This window comes from Wyeomyia smithii, chromosome 1 (genome assembly GCF_029784165.1).
Source record: "Wyeomyia smithii strain HCP4-BCI-WySm-NY-G18 chromosome 1, ASM2978416v1, whole genome shotgun sequence".
Taxonomy (NCBI): domain Eukaryota; kingdom Metazoa; phylum Arthropoda; class Insecta; order Diptera; family Culicidae; genus Wyeomyia; species Wyeomyia smithii.
The window spans coordinates 131,841,038-131,860,894 of record NC_073694.1 but is presented as its reverse complement, the minus strand read 5'-3'; the positions used below and the strand labels follow the sequence as shown (position 1 = coordinate 131,860,894).

Here is a 19,857-nt window from a genome sequence, read left to right as displayed (position 1 = left end):
CTTTATTTGATACTAGTTTGATACTAGTAGAATAATTTTTATTTCAGCAACTAACGGGATCAAATTCAAAATAAAAAACTAGCAGCTTGTGTCACAGTTTTTTTTTTAAAGGTGCGTAGTAAACAAAAAAAAGATAGAGAGTGAGATGAGATACGATGTGTTTCTTAGTAGTGATTGTACCGACTCAAAATTTTTTAGTTACAATCGAAATTTATTATATTCATTTCAATGATTAAAAATGTTGTAAGCATGACATACATTCACCATTTTGGAAGCTGTTTTTTTTAAGTTTTGCGGTTCGCCATCTGTCAGTTTTAAAAAAAATTTACCTTTAAAATATGAAAAAGCATTTAGTTGAATCAACCTAATAAATTATTTTTGGTGCGTATACGTGGGTTAGACAGATAACTCTTATAAACATAGCATAAGGTAAGACACGATAAAGTTTATGCGATGATCGATTCTGCTAGACAAAGCTTCCTAGTTTAGTTGCATAGACATCAAAATGCACTTAAACCGACCACGTGAAGCGTGTTTCAGTGTAATGAATATATGATTGTGATTTTCCTGCTGGTAAGCACTAGGATTAGGTGTAAGCATCAAAAGATATCATTGAGAAAATGACAGTCCAAAGTTTACACACTTTCTCACTCTTCTTGCCTATAGAAAGTGGTTCCAGACAGCTTCCCGCAGAGTCATGCGATATTCTTCACATGCATTTAAAGCAATAGAATTGCAAAGGTTGGGTCTTTAGGTAGGTCGTGTTCTTTGGCGGCAGCCATAAATTACGAAATGCTCATAGGGGAGAGGAGGGGTATCCTTGAGTGTTTCGACTTGTTACGCAGTGGAAGAGAAGGAGGTAAAATCAGCGTTGCGTAACAAATCTCTGGAGAGATCTCCAAAAACGAGCATTTTTATTAAGCAAATTCTTCTACAGCGTTACGTAATTTTTATGAGCGGGGTTGATGTTGGTTTGGGGGTCCAAAACTTGGGTTTTTGCGTTACGTAATTTATGGATGTCGCCTTATGAATAGAATTAAGGATATGTCGCTCATTTTTATCTCTCATCATTCTATTCCGAACAATCTAACACAACAGTTCAGTTGTGTGCGCAAAAGGTAATTGAGTAATTTTAATGTATATTTGGTTTATCAACCTGAGAGTAATAGCTATGCCAGTGTTAGGTCTAGATCTGGATGTTTCTAATGATTTTCATGAAACTATTGTTCAATTCTATTTATAATAGCAAATTTGGACAGTACATTTAATTTTTTAACATCACTGTTTAGTATTACAAAACGGTAAATCTGAACATCCGATCCAAAAAAAAAACATATTAACCCTCTAGTGCCCAAGTTAACTTTTAGACGGGCTAATGGCTTCTTCCTGCATACTACCGCATTTCGGGAATGCCTCCTAGAATATTATTAATCTTTCCAACTAACTCGTAATTATTCATTGTGAAACTGATAAATCAGCATCAGAGCAACTTATTTAATCAGTTTGCATATTTGGTTTAACCGTAAAACCTTTAAAACGTTTAAATCTTGCTATTTTTCACATCACTATTTTTTCTCTACCGGAGTTGTTTATATTTTCGAGCCAGTAGCGACTAGAACATTTTCCACAAATACCGGCACGCAATAGTCGCGTAACCACTCAAAATAAGTATACTTTTCTCTTTACACTAATAAACAGCGCGATCCTAACTAATTTCCGCGAAAAATCAGCCGAAATGGGCTAAAACTTGTTTCTTAAGTGTAGTGTCTCGCAAAGTCCCGGTTTTTGCTTTTTTCAAATGTGTCAAATTTTGCGCCCGTGTTGTCAGAACTGCCAGCAGCAGGCTGCGCTAGCATATACAAATGTTCAAATTTTTATGATTCTGTTGATGTTTATGGCATCAAAAATATAAAAAATTTGGTAACCATGTACTGTTGAGCAATTCTCGCTGAAACCGTCCCACTGGTGACATGAGGTCTTTCAAAAAGGATATTTTTATGTCTAAATGATTGAAAGTAGCGAAAAAATGAGAAAACCACTTTGGACTCCTCGGGCACAAATCGGTTAAACGGTTTTTACAAAAATTGATTTTTGAGCAATTCTTGACCTTTTTATTGATTTTTTTTTTTTCTTCATCTATAGTTTATTTGACACGGCACAAATACAATTCAATGTTTAACGGCGCCAATTATATCTGGTAGCTTACTTTCTAAAGTATCTTAATAACTAAAAGCAAATTTTTTATCCTCGCTGCCGACTACGAGCTGAAACTGAATCTAACTTAAAGCTAGAATATTTTGCATTAAAAGCACAGGTTTGCTGTTTGATGGTTTTCATTGCCATAGGTAAGTAGCATATTGAATTTGTTCCGCTGCTGGGCCAAGATATTACGGACTGGCATATTGGGTTGTTTCCATCGGGCCTTGAGAGTATCGTGCGGGTCTGATTGCTGTTTCCGGATCCGGGGTCTTAACGTGTTCTTGTCGTTTGGTTGGATGTAGGCGGAAGGGGATAGGACTAAACTGGGGCGTGGATGGATTTCAGGAAAACGTATATAAGGGACATGTAGGATAGGTCACGGCTCGCCAAGACATCACGAACAGGAACAGCCGGCTGCCTACCTTCGGCCTGCAGGGAAGCTATTAATCTAGACCTGGCGTCACGGTGTACAGGGCATGACCAAACAACGTGCTCTATGTCGTGATAACCTTCACCACAGGCACAGATACCACTCTCCCCGAGCCCAACACGACGGAGATGCGCGTCAAATCTATAGTGATTGGACATAAGCCGGGACATCACGCAAATGAAATCCCGACCTACATCCAACCCCTTGAACCACGGGTTCGTCGATACCTTGGGGATTATGGAATGTAACCACCTTCCCAGTTCCCCCTTGGTCCAAGAATTTTGCCAACTGATGATCGTATTCTGACGTACAAATGCGAAAAATTAATTAAAGGCAATTGGTCTTACATAAATATCACCGTTTGTTGCGCCCACCTTAGCCAAAGAGTCCGCTTTCTCATTACCCGGTATCGAGCAGTGAGAAGGGACCCACGCTAAGGTAATCTGAGTAGATTTTTCGGATAAAGCACTCAGATGTTCTCGTATTTTCCCCAGGAAATACGGAGAGTGCTTAACATCTTTCATCGATCGGAGAGCCTCAATGGAACTGAGACTGTCCGTAAAGATGAAATAATGGTCCGTGGGCATTTTTCGATAATCCCTAGGGTGTACTGAATTGCAGCTAATTCTGCGACGTAAACAGAAGCAGGATTATCGAGCTTATGGGAGACGGTTAAATTGTTATTGAAGATACCGAAGCCAGTGGACCCATCAAGAAGTGATCCGTCAGTGTAGTACATATTGTCGCAGTTGATGTTTCGATATTTATTGTAAAAAATTTTAGGGATCTGCTGCACGCGTAAATGATCCGGGATTCCACGAGTTTCTTCTATCATGGATGTATCGAAAAACACAGTAGAATCAGAAGTATTTGATAAGTCGACACGATTTGGAATATTCGAAGAAGGGTTAATATTTTGGGACATGTGATTGAAATACAATGTCATAAAACGGGTTTGAGAATTAAGTTCGATTAACCTTTCAAAATTTTCAATCACGGGACGGTTCAAGACCTCACATTTGATTAGAATACGAGAAGACAGGCTCCAGAAGCGGTTTTTCAATGGTAGTACTCCAGCCAAGATCTCCAAACTCATCGTATGGGTCGACTGCATGCAACCCAAGGCGATACGCAAACAACGATATTGTATTCGCTCCAGTTTGATCAAATGTGTGTTTGCTGCGGAGCGGAAGCAGAAACACCCGTACTCAATAACAGACAGTATCGTTGTTTGGTAAAGCCTTATAAGGTCTCCTGGGTGGGCTCCCCACCATTGTCCGGTTATTGTACGAAGGAAATTCACTCTTTGTTGACATTTTTTCATCAGATACCTCACGTGACAACCCCAGGTGCTTTTAGAGTCGAACCAGACACCAAGATATTTGTGTACCAAAATCTGAGAAATCGTTTTACCCATTAACTGTGTTTGAAGCTGAGCAGGTTCATGCTTCCTAGAAGAAACTACTATCTCAGTCTTCTCCGGAGAGAATTCGATACCTAGCTGTAAAGCCCAAGCAGACAAATTGTCCAAGGTATCTTGCAATGGTCCTTGCAAATCGGCAGCTTTGGCTCCTGTAACAGAGATTACACTGTCGTCTGCAAGTTGTCTTATCGTGCATGAATTTGCCAGACATTCGTCGATGTCATTTACATAAAAGTTGTAAAGAAGGGGGCTTAAACATGAGCCCTGGGGAAGACCCATGTAGCTAATGCGAAAAGTTGCCAAATCGCCGTGCGTAAAATGCATGTGCTTTTCGGACAACAAATTGTGCAAAAAATTGTTCAAAATTGTAGAAAATCCTTGTCGGTGAAGTTTACCCGAAAGAATGTCAATAGAAACGGAATCAAAAGCCCCCTTAATGTCCAAGAACGCAGACGCCATTTGTTCTTTGCGAGCATACGCCAGCTGAATATCTGTTGAAAGCAACGCAAGACAATCATTCGTCCCTTTGGCACGGCGGAAGCCAAATTGAGTATCTGATAGTAGACCATTTGATTCGACCCAATGGTCTAAACGACGGAGTATCATTTTTTCCATCAATTTCCGGATACAGGATAGCATTGCAATCGGCCTATAAGAGTTGTGATCAGAAGCTGGTTTCCCTGGTTTTTGGATGGCGATCACCTTCACTTGCCTCCAATCCTGCGGTACAATGTTTTGCTCCAGGAACTTATTGAACAAGTTCAACAAGCGCCTCTTGGCATTGCCGGGTAGATTCTTCAACAAGTTGAATTTGATTCTATCTAACCCAGGCGCGTTATTGTTACAGGACAGGAGGGCAACTGAAAATTCTGCCATCGTAAAAGGTGATTCTATCGCGTCGTGGCCCGGAGACGCATCGCGAACAATGTTTTGCTCAGGAACAGAGTCCGGACATACTTTCCTGGCAAAATCAAATATCCACCGACTTGAAGACTCCTCGCTTTCGTTGACCGTTACGCGATTCCGCATTCTTCGGGCTGTGTTCCAAAGAGTGCTCATCGATGTCTCCCTCGACGTCTCGTTCACGAACCGACGCCAATATCCGCGTTTCTTTGCTTTAGCCTAACTTTTAAGCTTGGTATTAAGCTCCGAATACCGTAAATAGTCGCCAGGTATACCTCCCTTCTGGTAGGCCTTAAACGCGTCGGATCTATGCGTGTAGACATCGGAGCACTCTTGGTCCCACCACGGAGTGGGAGGCCGTTCTTTGATCGTTACGCCGGGATATTTCTTCGTTTGGGCTTGCAACGCGGCGTCGAGAATCAAGCCCGCGAGGAGGTTGTATTCTTCAAGTGGTGGATGATGTTGAATCGACTCGACCGCTTTTGAAATCATTTCCTCGTATAACTTCCAATCGACATTCCGTGTGAGGTCATACGGAATGTCAATTGGTCGCATGCGAGTCGACCCGTTATTAATTGAAATAAGAATAGGCAAATGGTCGCTGCCGTGAGGAGCAAGGATTACCTTCCATGTGCAATCCAACCGTAGCGACGTCGAACATAAGGATAGATCCAAAGCGCTTGGGCGCGCTGGAGGTTTCGGGATACGTGTCATTTCGCCGTTGTTTAAAATAGTCATGTCGAAGTCATCGCAAAGGTTATAGATTAAAGAGGAGCGGTTATCATTGTATGGGGAACCCCAAGCCACGCCATGAGAGTTGAAGTCTCCCAAAATCAAACGTGGCGAGGACCCTTTTTATTGATTTATTTCTCTTGAATTTGTCATTAAACCCCCTGCAACCAACACATCGTTTTCAAGAGGAATGATAGAGCTTTCATTTGAAGTAGAAAAAAATTGGCCGCCATCTTGGATATCGCCGCCATCTTGGATTTCATCAGAAAAACGTATTTTTGAGCAAGTTCGCAACCACCAATTTTAAATTTTACATCACCATTGGAAAGCTGAAAAAAAAATGCTTTAGGATTCATTCAAAATATTGGGTGAGCATTGAGGTTATCTTGTCATTCTGGTCACTTTTCAAAATCAAGCTTCAAACAGTTCAACTCATGACGCGCGCTAACAAATAAAAATATCTTTTTTGAAAGACCTCATGTAACCAGTGGGACGGTTTCAGTAAGAATTGCTTAACAATGAATTGACAATGATAAAATAATGCTTGGATTCTGTCCCATTTTACCGTTACCTTTTCGTAAACTTGCTTTGATTTTAGTTGTTACTGTTGGCTAATAGTTTAAAATATGATAATAATTGCAATGCGTAATGCATATATATGATACCATGATTTTTTTTATCTCTCTTGTCCTAAAATGTCAATGTTGCATGGATAAAATCTCTGTAGCTCCATCGACATTGAACGGCACATATCAGAGACGGATCGAAGGGACATGCCCCGCCTAGAGGCGTGCCGTATTTTGCCTTCATCATACATTTTTCTGAGTAGAATACTCGTTTCCGTGGCTTCCGGGAGAGTCAGTGGACAAAAGGAATGCAAAAATAAGACGGACACATTTTCACTATCTCGGCATCAGCAACAATCGGTGTGTACATGGTGTCTTTCGGTTTCAGTCAGCCCGCATGGCCCTTTTTGACGTCGGAAGGACCCATTTTGGCTTCGCCTTGCTTACTTACATTGCCCCTGTACTTTGCAGCAACGACGGTATCGTTTTATACAAATTTGCCCGCTGGGCACAATTGTACGCTTGCATAGGCGGGATGGGGAATTTAGTATCTCGATACTGCACCAACTGGCCAGACTGGCACAACATTCCCGTTTCTCAGAGTTACCTAGGGATGCATTCTGAATGTTCACAGGCAACGAAAAATATGAACTACGTCATGAAAGCAACGTTTTCATAGAAAAAATATATCTTTTTTTTCTCTTCAATTGTTGACATGAATAAAAATTTTGAAAAACAATATTCAACATCAGTGTAAACATCAGTACGTATAATGAATTTGAGACATTCCCGAATGATTTTCTGTTTCCTATCCTATTCTTTTTTATATACCTGTAGAATATAACAGTACCTTGTTTCAACCATGAACGCGATCAGCCGCCAGGGATCAGCAATGATGAAATATCGATGATATCCGTAAGCCGGTTCGGTTTTATCGGAAATATATTTAAACATATTTTTTAATTATAATAATAAATAATAATAAATACAGTACAAGCACCTCAAAACTGCCAGTTCATGTGCATCGTCATATCGTTGGTGCCTGTGTAATGCACAGCCGCTTCGACAGTGTCGCAGTGCAGCCACGGAAGTTTTCATTGTAGTGCAATAATGATGCGTTGATATAAAGCATATAAGTTGGCCAATACGAGCAGCAAACTAACTTTTCACAGGTGATTTGGGAAAAAACAGTTTGTAGGTATAATTGAACGATCACAAAATTAGAGGATTATTCTACGAATACCAATATTATGAAAAGCATTGATAAGTGTTATACTTTTGGATATTTTTTCAATTTCGTTTTTCATTTACCTCATGAGAACCTAACCTTAATTGATTTTACTTACACAAAATTGAACTTTTTATAGTAAAAGAAAATTTTACACCGTGTGCAAAGCAGTATTGAAAAAAAAAAAAAAACAATGAGGTAATTGAGTATCAAATCTAAACCTATGTCTATCAGCGTCACATATATTTAGCATACAGGGTGCGGCAGTGAAAAATGTGAAAATGTTTGAACCTTAGTATTTGCTTAATTAGTGTAACCTCCGATTTATTTTGGTTGAAAGTGCATTCGTTTACATTCACATTTGAGTACTACAAAAAAAAAAAGAAAAAAGAAGTGCTTATAAGTTTGCTGCTCACCCAAAAGATATCTAAAGAGATTGCCAAAACTTGGCCACTGCTTATCACATCTCAAGTCTCTACAGGACTGTTTAAACAGTAGAAGCGAGGAAGTTGAGGTCTGTTTCGTTTTCGCTTTATTTCATCGGTATTTCAAAGGACCAAGGGCTTTTCCATGGATGAAAACCCACTTCTCTAACGATTAATAAGTTGTCAGGATAGAGTGCCATATCACACGTCATATTCGACCCGACGATGGTAGATGAAAACATGAAGTTTTGGTCGAAAGATTTGTCGCCCCCTAGCAGTCCGGAACTACCACCTTCGATCATCGAAAAACAAGCTTAAAACATATCACCCTAGGGTGAAGACCCTGAAGTCTGTCATATCGCACACATGGCACATTTTTTGTAAGAGTTGGACTGCGACCATTGTTTTGATCTGTTGATGTTCGAAACGCGTGTTCTAGCTTTTGGTGTCGGTTTGAGTTATTGATAAAAATGAAGAACACATCGAGCAAATTAGTTTGAAAGGACCTAATAAAGATAACTGAACTTCAAAATTTTTATATTATTACTTAAAGTAAATGAAAGTGAGAATTAAAATAGTGGGTGGTATCCAAGATACGACCGCATGGTAGACGTGAGACTGCATAGATTATTATTCATCAAACTCTTCAATTATAGATTTGTCAGTGCGTATATCCTTCGAGATCTCACCTAGACGCATTTATGTGATAACTGAATGAAATTTGTTATTGCATTAATCGGACTTTTCCAAGGCTACTACATGTATTCGAAAGAACATAATGAATGGTTATTATTAAACTATAACTGTGGTTTGAAGCTGCTGCAAATGCGCAGTAGTGTGATGTTCACCACGATTCGTTGATACTGTACAAACCAGCAGTATATACGAAACTAATCCGATTTTAAACCGAAAAGTACGGCATGTTCTGCTAACGATGTTGAAACCATTTTAGAAAATTCACAACACTTCTTTAAGAATAGAAATTCATCACGCCACGTAACGAAGCTAAGAGAATGGTTTATCAAATTGAAACTGTAATCAGATTCCGTTACAGATGTGAAATAGTAATGTTTATCGCAACTCGATAATACTGTGAATAAATCTACAAGAAATTGATGTTCAAAAACCGTTCAGTGGCAATGAAATAAAAGCATCACATCTGTCACCGCTACAGTATGTGAAGCATGGAAGCGAGCTTGTGATTGGTTGAATGTACACATTTTTACAAGTTTAGTATTGTGAAGATATTTAAATTATTATAGCAAAGTCTTGAGGAATGTTTTAGCTATCGATAAAGTTATTGGTGCTTGAAATCCAGTCAGTGAAAAAAAAAACGCTGTAAGCATTTGAAAATGATAACATAACATCTGAGATGCGCACATATCCTTCAGAAAATAAGCGAATGGGAAGCGAGTTTGTGATTGGTTGAAAACTGCAAAACCATACCGAAATTACTGATTTTCAATTCAACTTTTCACTATTTTATCGTAGCAAAAATATGCTTATTATTATACCATTAGTTTGGGCCAACCTTTATGTTTTGATCAAGATATTGGCATTTGAAATCCGTTCAGGGGTAAAAACATAATATGCATTTCAATAGGGCCTATTTTCGTTACACTTTCCACAGCATGCCACCCTACTAAAGTAAGACGTGTCCCACGTCAAAAAATAGACCATTTTACGAGACGTTTCTGAACTCAATTCATGAATGAAATTTTGACAGAAAGCTCGGAAACGCTGACATAACACACGTAAAAGCAGCATCAATATCAGCAGGATCCATGACACCTGTCAGTTCGTAAAATGGTCTATAGTTGAAAAGGTTTTGTTTATAAGACACGGCCGCAAGAAAAACGTAAAATTACGATAGCCTGTCTTATGTCAATAATTTTTTTGGTAATAGGTTTGGAAATACACTCGATTGGGGTTAATTAATTTAATGGTGTGAAGCGGTATATTTTTTCGTATACGTTCGAAAAATTGCGCCGTGATCAAATCGCGTACGATATCCGCACTGACATAATAAATAAGTCACTCCTTTAGAATAGCGGATAGCGGCCACAGCTGTGGCATAGCAATGGGTAGCGCACTAGTTGCAGCGGATCTCAGCATCGATAGCAGCTGGGCCAGCTGATGCAGGGACAGCGGATACCAATGGCAGCGTATAGCGGCCACAACTGTGGCATGGCTACGGATGGTGTAGCAGTTACAGCGGGTATCAGCATCGATAGCAGCTGATGCAGTGAGACACTTTAGTGAAATGCAGTCTCTGTGCGATAGCGGGCACTAGTAAATGTGTTCAATGAAAAGTTGACTCGTTTTGACAACACATGAGCCGTCTAGTTTTGAGTGTTAAATCAGTTGTTAATTTTATCACAAGGAATACTTTATTCGCACTGTCAGTGATAACGGTGACCGGTATCTTATCCGATATTCCGATATAAATTAATTTTTCGCGTTACCATAATTTAAAAATTGTCATGACAAGCATCTTGCTATAATATTGAAAATGATCAATCCTTGTTGAAGCGCAAAATTCGATTGATCTGATTAGTCAACGTTTATTTACTAGGAATAATGACTGACAGGCAAGCAGCCGGGTTATCTTTCTTGTAAAAGTATTCTACTTCAACCTTGCGGTCGTGGCTTTGCACACAACCCTCCTGTGATTTTTTTTCAAAAAGCCATACTTCAAACATTTTCTCAGTGTCCGTATTTACTTTTAGATTGTGATTATAAGCGTTCTTATGGTATTCTCAACCGACTATCGGTAGTGGTTGACATCCCCCTGCTCTCATCTGTGGATAACAGCGAGTGAGTGAGTGAGTGTGAACAGATAATTACGCTGCTTACACAATCATTTCCTGGAGACGACCCGGGAGTCTCGATTTTACTCTGTGCCCTTCCCAATTGCCAGTTAAAATCTATTTTCACATACGAACTGGAGTGCATCACTGCCAGGGTAGGATGCGAAAGAAGCTTTCTCCGTCATTTAAGCTCGAAGCTCAAATAATGGGAATCTACTGCTTCTAGTGGGTTGCTTGGCAGGTGTATGATTACAGTTGCTCATAGCGTATTACAGTGTTCTGTGTGAATACGGCTGACGGGAGGCATTTACCGTTCGTATCCAGGCACACACGAGTGGTGCTGGTGCTTTGAAGTTTCCAAGTACGGAAAGGCGGTCTCACAAGGTGTAGTGTGCATTTCCTTTCCATAGTAGAGGCTAGACTTGGCCGGAGTTTGTAACTGGGGCAAGATTAGCTGTACAGATCTTTTGATGTATAAAATATGTATGGTTACGGCATACGATAGTAACACCTTCTAACTAGAAAGTTCATTGTTCAGGGCGATTATAAAAGCATGTTACAATTTGATTGTACAGCGTAGGCAATGCAGGCGGTTCGGTGGGGTCATTATTGATTATGTATTAGACTGCACTCTTTGTTCATAGTATAGCAATTAAGTTCATATGACTGCATCGGAAACAATCAACGCTCATTTGCGTAAGCTTAACATAACCTCAACTAAAGGGTATTCACGATAAAATTGCATCACATATAAACTGTTGGGACATATAAACTAAGTTCATTGTGAATTTGAGTACAAACAGTTTAATATGCCTTGTTAATAATGAGCGAGTTTTATCACCAAAGTGTAGACTCCAGGGCATACTTGAGATCAAGTTTGTAGTAACACTAAACTGCGTCGAAAGCTGATAGCAAAGAACGCCGTGTACGAAGGTTATGTATTTTGATGTTCACGAAACCACATTTCTGAATCATTGAAGACGAGATATGTGTAAAGGTGAAAAAGATTTCAAAGATTTTCTAATATATGTTCGCACCATCACTGTAAACGAACACTGACTATGGAAAACAGACAAACTCACAAGTCTACTGAGATGAATTTCAGGTAAGTTTATGTGACAAGGTGTGCTCATTTAACCCCACCTAAAGGTGACCATTTCGCCCCTATCGAATTAGTTAAAGTTAACATGAGATTTTAACACTAATTATAGCTTAAAATCAAAACTTCAATGACGGTGAAATTTGGGGTACGATTCATACGACATATTGATGTGTCTACATACTTGATTCTTGATTTTTTCAATATATTTCCATATTTTAAACAGACAAATCACTATTGTTCTACATAAAGAGATACTGTAGTAACTACGGAAGAGTTCCACATACCATATTGTATTAAAAAATGCGTAGTTTCGCACAAAAGAGGGGTGCCCATTTCGCCCCATGTGCTCATTATGCCCCTAATCCCGCTACCGATAAATTTAAAAATTTAGAAAACAGAGCATACCTTTCGTAACAACATTCATGGAAAACTTTTTTATGTAAAAAGAGAAGATTTGGTATCTATAATAATTATTAGTAAATAATAAGTTTGTGTGGCCAATCGCAAATGGTGGCTCATCAACTCTTTTAAAAATTTGTGATTTTAATTGTTAGAATTTATTTGTTTTCGCAATTACGACTAATTGTATTGTGCCGTGTCAAATAAAAGTTGTGCAAATAAAAAAAATTACGACTAATCATTCGTAGGAATTAAATCCTACAAGGCAAAAAAAGGAAATAGACTTACAACTAACTTTTTTCCCTTGTGGGAGACTGAAACACTGCGACCATTTTTGATCTGTTGTTGTATTCCACAACTTACTCTAAGTGCGTACGAGCAGGTTTATCACTAATTGGCGAGTTGATGTCCGTGCTACATACAACGCACATTTATCCCAGTTGGGCAACGCACTTCGTATGAAGTTAATTATCTCCTTGGGACTTTCCCTCCAAATATCGGCTTGTTCTACGTGTTTCTTACTGAAGATACGCAATCTGCGTTGCATTGATACTCGGCATTTGCAGAGTAGGTGCTCCGATGTCTCGCTTTGTCCAGCTTTTTGAGATAATACTGGCTGGGACAGTGCCCTGTGAATGTCCTCAGGTCTTTCTTATTGAGCCTAAGGCCGATGACATAGTAATGTACACACGATCAAACGATTATAACAAATACTTAACACAAATGTATCTGAACTTGTTAGAAAAAAAAAACCCTGTAACATTTCTGATATACCAGAATAATCATAAGTAAAAAATTATAAATATCAAATTCTCTTATCATACACTTGAATGTTTAAGAAGGTTTCCTTGAAAAAGCAGAGCAAGGTCAATATAATTTAATCTACCTTTTTTACGTACTGAAAGGAAGTTCTGGGAGCACGGCTATCGTCAGCACCTGTGGATTGTCTGCTTAGTAAAAGTTTACATTTCAAGTGTTTTTTCATCTGTTTTTTTTTTTGCTGGAACTACTGTGTCCTGGTAAAACTCAATTCGATTTTGTTATGTGTTAATATTCGAGCCCATACCCAATAAAAAAATATTCTTACGCCGCAATGACAGGAAATGTCGCGTGCGTTTTTTATTCCTGCTGTGTTTTTTTCGACCTTTATCAAACATTCTTCATGCGTTTGCTTATGAAGATAAGTGACATATTTCGTACATAAACTCGCAAACGTGTATAGACCATTTTACGAACTGGCAGGATACACGGTTTTTGCTGATGTTGATGTTGCTTTTAAGTGCGTTATGCCAGCGGTTCCATGTTTCCTGGTAAAACTAATTCCATGAATTAGGTTCTAAAACGTTCCGTAAAACGGTCTATATCCGTGTAGGGTCATTTCTGTTTCGCTCGACCTGCGAATCGTCGCATCTCGGCACTCCGATTTTTCCATGATTTTCAATAATAGCGTTCGTGGTTATGGTGATGCGTGAACGTGTGGATGATTTGTTTGGATGACTTTATGCGATGAATGGTTGTAGAAAGGAGCGACACATCTGTGTTAGCGCTACTATGTTGTTGTAATAACTTTATTCATTTCATGTTTTCAGCCGCATAAACGAGCACAACAACTATTGATATGTCATGAATTAGTCTAATAAAATTTATTCTTTTATTAGGAACACAAGTGTCCGTTATGGACACTTTCCATGTTTTTCGAACCTATTTTCATTATTTTTTTTGAGTTTCTACGATACAAATTTGAAAATTTTAGCTATGGAAGGTAGACAACCCAGATATTTTTACATGTCCTAATACTTCCTATTTTATTTTATAGCTCATTTATATTAATTTCACATTATATATACTCGATTATATCTGAATTGTTACAATAATCTAATTAAATCATGGTCATATCACTTATAAAAGTGAATTCTGATCAAAAACCCACCCCACTAACAAAAACTCCATTCCGTAGTCTTTGTAGGAATGCAGAGGTATACTCGGTCTCTAAAGCCTGTATTACACTCTTTGTCAAATGGTCAAATATTTGACCTTCTGACATAATGGTCAAATTTTTTTGACATCATGGTTATTGTTTGCCCGTGTTTGCCCCATGTAAAAAATGGAGAGTGACAAACAATTATCTTTGACCAAATTTTTATCTGTCAAAAAGTGACGCTTGGTCAAAGAATGTATTAGAGCCTTAACATTACATTCTAGCATTCCTTTCTTATTGTAGGTTTCGTGCGGAACTGTCACAACTCGAAATTTATAGTTCCAAGTGAAAAAAAAATTGAATTGTGCCGGTGTTGCACGAAACCGACGATATCTTAACCTGACTGTAGGGACGTGGCCGGCGCCGTTATCGGTCTTCACAAAATGGGGTTATTGAATAATGAACAGTGAGAAGGAATTACCACTCACAGTCATTCTTTCAGTTGATTTATTGTGCATCTTGACCAAAAACCATATTTGGCTGATCAGGCAGCTCTACTTACGGCTATACATTAAACCACGGCAACGAGAATCGCTTCGCGACGCTATTCGCGTTCTCTATGTCATCGGCCTAAGGCGAACGAAGCTCGCGATTTGGCTCTATGATTTTATTTGATTGCCGTAGTCTGCTTGTGTTAAGGGACCATCCACATTTCACTTGGACAACTTTTTGGTTAATGTCCACGGTCCATACAGTTTTTTATAATTAATATTAGCAGGTGTCCTCGGATGGGGAAGGGGGTTTAAAATCGTTGAAAATCTATCCACGTGGAATGTGGATGGCCCCTAACCCAGTTTGCTTTGATGGTTACTTTTTCCCATTCACCGAGTTAAGCGTTTAAAGCGTTCGGTATGATTCCTTAAAAAGGCTCTGAACTAATAAATTTAGTGGATGACCCTTGTCAAGCTAGTGAGTCAGCCTTCCCATTTACTTCGATTCTACAGTGACTAGGAAACCAGTATGAATAAACCTGTAACCTGGAAACTATCCTTCAGGTAGTCTTTGTAAGACACACTGCTACAAATCACAAACTTTGAAGCTATACGTAGTCAAAAACCAATCCACAAGTAACCAAAAACACGTCAACAGCTCAGCAAGACACACTGAATACATGGAAAACTTCATGCGAATGCGTGAAGTACGTATTTAAGAATAAATATTCACGATTAGGTACTGGGCCGTTATGATTTAGAATAAAGGATGATGAAGGAATGGAAAATCATGTCACACGCATCTCAGAAACCATCAATAGAATTGTGTTTTGGGTTTTCTTCGGATTTTTGAGGTTACCCCAATGCCAACATAAACTCTCCTTCAATTCTCGCTCAAAAGTAAATAGTGGACACGGAGCTAATATACTACACTTTTGCAATTCCGGTAGTAAGTAAAGTAAAAATAATGCTATAAACGGTTGAGTTGGCATTAGAATAATTAATTAACGACGCGTGATGCATAACTTTTAAAGATTATCAGATATAGACCGATTAGTTCATGTTTTCAGAATCTACACCAATAGAAAGTTCTAAAAATATTATCGGAATATATATAGTTTCGTAAGCTGTCAGTGGTCACGCACACGCCAAACGCAAGTTACTAAAACTGTTTTCTTTCCTAGCAAACTATGAACCTGAGGTACACCAAAGTTTGTTATTTTTTTATGTGTAGCAACTACAAGTTACCATTGATTGCGTTTAGTCCTCTACACACCTCCTCTCGCCTGATACAGACCCATTGAAGCGTGAGGAAATCAGAGTGAACTGAGTTTTAAAATTTCTTAGACAGACGTGTTATTATTCGCACATGGCTAAATGTTCTGATCCAGTTGCATCGACAAAAACCGCCAAAAATATAATGTTTCGCTGAAGACAGAGGAAGATGATTTCGGGATGTAAAAGGAACGTAGTGTCATAATTATTCAGCATGTCCCAGAGATTTGAAATTAACCAAACCACTATCAGTTGACCAAATTAACCAAACCACTATCAGAACGTCAATCTATAGTAACATATCCAATTAGTCCTGTAACATCATACAGCTTCATCAATATTAAGTTGTTAAGTGATGGCATAAGACGGTACCCGACTATGAAAAAGTCAAGTATATCATGGGTTATTTAAAACAAGAGCTCCAACGTAATCCTTTAACTATGCGCTGACGTTCAAACTGTACGGTTAGAGCGATAATTCATTTGCCGATATGTAAAAATATCACCAGTCAATACGTCATTAAATAATAAGATATTATGTCATTGCTTTATAAATACAGATACAGTATAAGCTTACACTATTTGTCATTACCTTGAAACATGATGTCAAATTTGATTACCGGTTTTTATTTTAGATGTTTGAAATATCGCCAAGTAGTTTTCGATTGTCCTAAAATCCAACTTAGGTACTGTCCTACAAAAACCAAGCATTTGATTTGTTTTAAAAAAAAGAACAAGAAAAATTCCAAAGTCGACGTAAAAAACCACACGAATTCCGAAATTCGCGTAGAAAACTTCATTTGCTAAAGGATTCTACCTATTTCTGCTAAATACTTTCGAAAAAGGATTAACAGCAGTGTTATTTCCACATACGAACTTCGCCAAAACAACTTTTCTGAAAAATCTGCGTAGAATCCGAAAGCCGCATATAAAACGTTAATTTCGAAATCTGCGTAAAAAGACCTTAGTGTATTTCCTGTTGAAACCCTTATACACATTCAAGGCTCACACCACACATTTCAGGTTTAAAACCAGAAACAAGGGAGCGCGGGGACAGGCTCTTCTTGCGCGAAATTGATAATGTGTGAGGTTATACCGGAGTATCACAGAGTGATTTGAGCTGCCCAATAATGATTAGGAGACTTCAGTACCCAGTTATTCTAGGCTTTGCCATGACTATTATAAAGTACGGAGGCAAACTTTTGCACGAATGAATGATTTCTAGAGTAGTTCAGTATTTTATCGTAGGCAACTTGTTATGTTTTTCTCGGTCACCTTTGTTTTTGTTTGTTTTGTAAGTTTTACTTGAAATGTATCATCATACAATTGAAAAATTTAACTCTTTTAAATTATACAGCTTAAACGAAAATGGTTAAATAATAGAAAAAAATGTTCTGTGCAGTGGTTTCGTATGGGAGGCAAGATATTCATTCGTCTTCAAATAAACGATCAATCCAAGAATTTTCATGATACACTGAAAGAAGAATGTTTCTTACCGTCAAGATTAACATTTGAATTCAAAATTAGTGTTGATCATCTGCATCAAATTGTCTAATTGTCATAGTTGAATCTTGATTCCAAACTAGATTTTTTGAAGAAGCATCATCATTTTATAATAAATATCAGTATTTGCTGTGAGTCGAAGTAATAGTCCAACATGCATTTTAAAAGTGGCTAGCCACTACGGGTCAACTAGTTAGTAGATATTCTACATCAGTTCCATGTTCAGGTAATAAATTTATAAGGCTGCAATGTAAGTTGTCTAAAATCTGATACAAAGGATTATTTAGAAATAGTTAGAATAATCGGAACTTAGATTGTTTGTTGTTCAGTTTCTAACCAGCTATTAAATTGATTCAAAAGTGCCAGTGCACTTATGTTAAAATGCATAGAAATCGTTGTGAATCAGTGTACTTATAAAGCAATTTATGAAACAAAATCACGAGTAAACCTTAAAAATTCTATTGAACCCTTCCCAATGATGTATGTTGAAGGTACGTCGATGAACTGAAATCTGAACGTGTTATTGCGATAAGTGTAAATGTAAACGAGTTACTTCCAACTTTCAAGCTAAAAATCAATAATAACAAAATGTATGTTAAATGTTGTTGAAATATCACTTCAACCACAAAATCCAAAAAAAAAAAACAAACTGCATCAACTTACTCGTTCGACGATAATAGTCTACTTAATGGCCAAATGATTTGTTGCCACTGTCAGCATCTCGGTCGTTCAGCACCCAGTTAATATGTTTTCTTAATATACCTTAATCCATATAATATGGAAACATTCGTAGCGTTGAAGTTCTTACTTGACCTTGTTTCGTCCAGGTTACATAGAATTGGCAAGATAGTAACTCACCTGGAAAGAAATAGACGAAACGAACAAGAGATAATGGTTAGCACTTGCAGCAGTTTGGATGACGAGAGTCTCTGATAGCACTAATCGATAGAGCTGTAACGAAGAAAAGGAATAGAGCATCTAATAAACAAAGGCAGGAACATTGAAATTGCCCTCTGACCGAAGGAGCTCAGATTAATGCTGGCGGTGATACACAAAAAATCGATATCTAATAGAGTAGTGTTACCGTTTAATGCTTTTAGCTCCAAGGAGTGAAAATCTTATTAAAAATATTCAATTTATCACAAGCGTGAAACTCCTAAAAATTTGCTGTGCTTGAAGTTGCAAACAGATACGAAATTCAGCGAAATCGAAGATGGTGGATCTTCTGTAGCTACCGCCGCTGGTAGCAATTATATATATACATATGGTATCACCGGCCCTCTGTCTTTATGTCATATGTTGCTTCAATATAACACAGCGGATGAAAAAGTCCCACCGTGCGCGGTCAGACAGTTAACATAATCTGGTAGATCCGGTCATTTTCACTTTGCTCGAAGCGTAATCTCGTGGATTTTGCTTCCTATGGACGATAAATTGTAAGGTGGTGAAATAACAATATGTTCCGCCGCCTGTTTTCCGCAGTCAATTATGCTGGTGAAAATTTGCACTTTTTCGCTTGTTTCCATTTTCGCTTCGCTTGGAACTGTATACGCGGAATCTTTTTCGTTTGCAAAATCAATATATAATACAATGAAATTGTAATTTTGCAATTGAAACAAGGAGAAAGTACACGTAGCTTTTGACAGGATACATCTTTTATTCGAAAAACAAAATGTTACACTAGAATATCAAATCATGTTACGAAGGCGGCTATTGTCACGCATCCTATAATACCGAATCTATTTTTTATAAAGTCGTAATCAGCAGCAGCTTGGTGCGATCACTTAATAGTTCTGTCAAAAGTATGGTGGGAGTAAGAAGCAATATACGAAAAGAACTGAAAATCCATCCACCTGAAGCGCACAAACATAAATTATGTCAAAAGTAAGCTTCCTATTTAGACTATTTTTTGAGTTAACATTACCGAATTTCTTGTTATTTAATACCAAGAATTTGAGATTGTGCATTATAGGAGTATTTTGAACAGATTCCGTATTTAAGTCTGTTTAAAGTGTAGAGACTTATATCATATTCAATTACTCGTTCGAGAGTGTAAGTAACGAATGACGGCTAGTATTGCATTAAGGAAGACTGCGTTTGAACAGAGGATTTCAGAAGCTTTCTTTTCTACATAAAGTTTGGTTTATGTATCCTTAAATGTCAAATCTTATCATGAGCTGAGAACCAAACGAAAAAGGAGTTAATGCTTCCTTGTATGTGCCGATATCATTCAGGAAAAACCTGAATTCATCCACCTAGCGGTCAGACCCAGCCTTTCTCATTCAAACTTATTATTTGTAAAAATAGGTTTACATGAACGCTCCAATCCAATAAATGTGTATTAACTTTTTGGGTTCTAAACTAATGATGTTGTAATAGAAGTATAAAATATGAAATTTGACGCAATGTAAATGCTCAAGAAATAGCGAAATAAAAGAAATGACTCTTAATGTC

General features: G+C 38.0%; 1 protein-coding gene across 2 annotated transcripts in view; it reads right to left on the bottom strand.

The window, feature by feature from the left end:
• Positions 1-19,857, bottom strand: part of LOC129723637 (alpha-mannosidase 2) — a 134,800-nt gene that overhangs the window by 83,183 nt on the left and 31,760 nt on the right. Inside the window, exon 2 of one of the 2 annotated variants that reach the window (XM_055677987.1) lies at positions 18,067-18,261. The exons of the other annotated variant lie outside the window; for it this stretch is intronic. The gene's annotated coding sequence lies outside the window, so the exon portion shown is untranslated. The remainder of the gene's footprint in view (positions 1-18,066; positions 18,262-19,857) is intronic. 2 annotated transcript variants of the gene reach the window in all.